Source organism: Gobio gobio (genome assembly GCF_949357685.1).
Source record: "Gobio gobio genome assembly, chromosome: 7".
Classification (NCBI taxonomy): Eukaryota; Metazoa; Chordata; class Actinopteri; order Cypriniformes; family Gobionidae; genus Gobio; species Gobio gobio.
The window spans coordinates 10489534-10491353 of NC_137103.1; positions in this window are offsets into that span (position 1 = coordinate 10489534).

Sequence of the window (1820 nt, forward strand, 5' to 3'; positions counted from 1 at the left end):
AAATGTGGGGGAGATTCATAAAGAGTGGACTGCAGCTGGAGTCAGTGCTTCAAGAACCACTACACACAGACGCATGCAAGACATGGGTTTCAGCTGTCGCATTCCTTGTGTCAAGCCACTCTTGAACAACAGACAGCGTCAGAAGCGTCTCGCCTGGGCTAAAGACAAAAAGGACTGGACTGCTGCTGAGTGGTCCAAAGTTATGTTCTCTGATGAAAGTCAATTTTGCATTTCCTTTGGAAATCAGGGTCCCAGAGTCTGGAGGAAGAGAGGAGAGGCACACAATCCACGTTGCTTGAGGTCCAGTGTAAAGTTTCCACAGTCAGTGATGGTTTGGGGTGCCATGTCATCTGCTGGTGTTGGTCCACTGTGTTTTCTGAGGTCCAAGGTCAACGCAGCCGTATATCAGGAAGTTTTAGAGCACTTCATGCTTCCTGCTGCTGACCAACTTTATGGAGATGCAGATTTTGATTTTCCAACAGGACTTGGCACCTGCACACAGTGCCAAAGCAACCAGTACCAAGGTCAACGCAGCCGTATATCAGGAAGTTGGGCTCTCATAACACCTGAGCAGTGCCACAGACTGATCTCCTCATGCCACGCCACATTGCTGCAGTAATTCAGTCAAAAGTATTGAGTGCTGGACATGCTCATACTTTTCATGTTCATACTTTTCAGTTGGCCAAGATTTCTAAAAAATCCTTTCTTTGTATTGGTCTAAGGTAATATTCAAATTTTCTGAGATACTGAATTTGGTATTTTCATTAGTTGTCAGGTATAATCATCAAAATGGAAAGAAATAAACATTTGAAATATATCAGTCTGTGTGTAATGAATGAATCTAATATACAAGTTTCACTTTTTGAATGGAATTAGTGAAATAAATCAACTTTTTGATGATATTCTAATTATATGACCAGCACATAAGCAACTGATAATGTGGGAAACAGCAGATAATTGTACGTAAGCATTTGCAACTTGTTCAAAGAAATGAGAAACTGCTTTTTTTGATGTGCACAAGTGACACAATGATGTGAAAATTGAACAGGTAGTTTTGAGAATTTCAACTCTGATCTGAGAAATGCACCAAAGCGACTGAGAAAAACTAAGTGGTATTCAGATGAGTGTTATATAATTAGTTATATTAATATGACTACATTTGTTATATAGTTAAAGTTATATTATAAACAATATTTTATATGAATTCTTAGGCACTATAACAAGTTAATGTTTAAATGTTAATTCAATTCAAATATATTTTGTCATCTCCCACATTTAATTAGCATCAAACAAGCAATATAATCCTAATTCTTAGTGAATAAAGAATAATTCAGGGTGATTGGACACTTTTTCCAAGTCATCTCAAGGGGAAAAGGTGTCCCAATCACCCTGGAATTTACCCTATTAAAAGAAAAGATTGAAAAAATAATTGCACAACCACCAAATAGGTGGCGATGTGCACTAAGTAGGTAATGTGAATCGCCATTAAACAAAAGAAGGAAGTTAGAATGGCGCACATTTTCTTAGCGTCTGTTTCCATGGTGAATCATCGATTCGTCGCTCTGTTGAGAATGCCTTGTGTGTTCACGGTTAACTCTGGGTTGGCTGAACTTACCCACGAACACGTTTTTGGAAACAGCATACCTCGAGTTAGAGTTCAGGGTATGTGACAGTAAGTTAACCCTACTTTCTGGAACACCCCCCAGCTCTACTTTGAACACTACTGTCAGTCTATGGTCATCTGAGACAATATCGAGACTGTCACTGGAGCCAATTCAGAATTCATTCCACAAAATAATAAAGACAAGCTCATTGTGTTT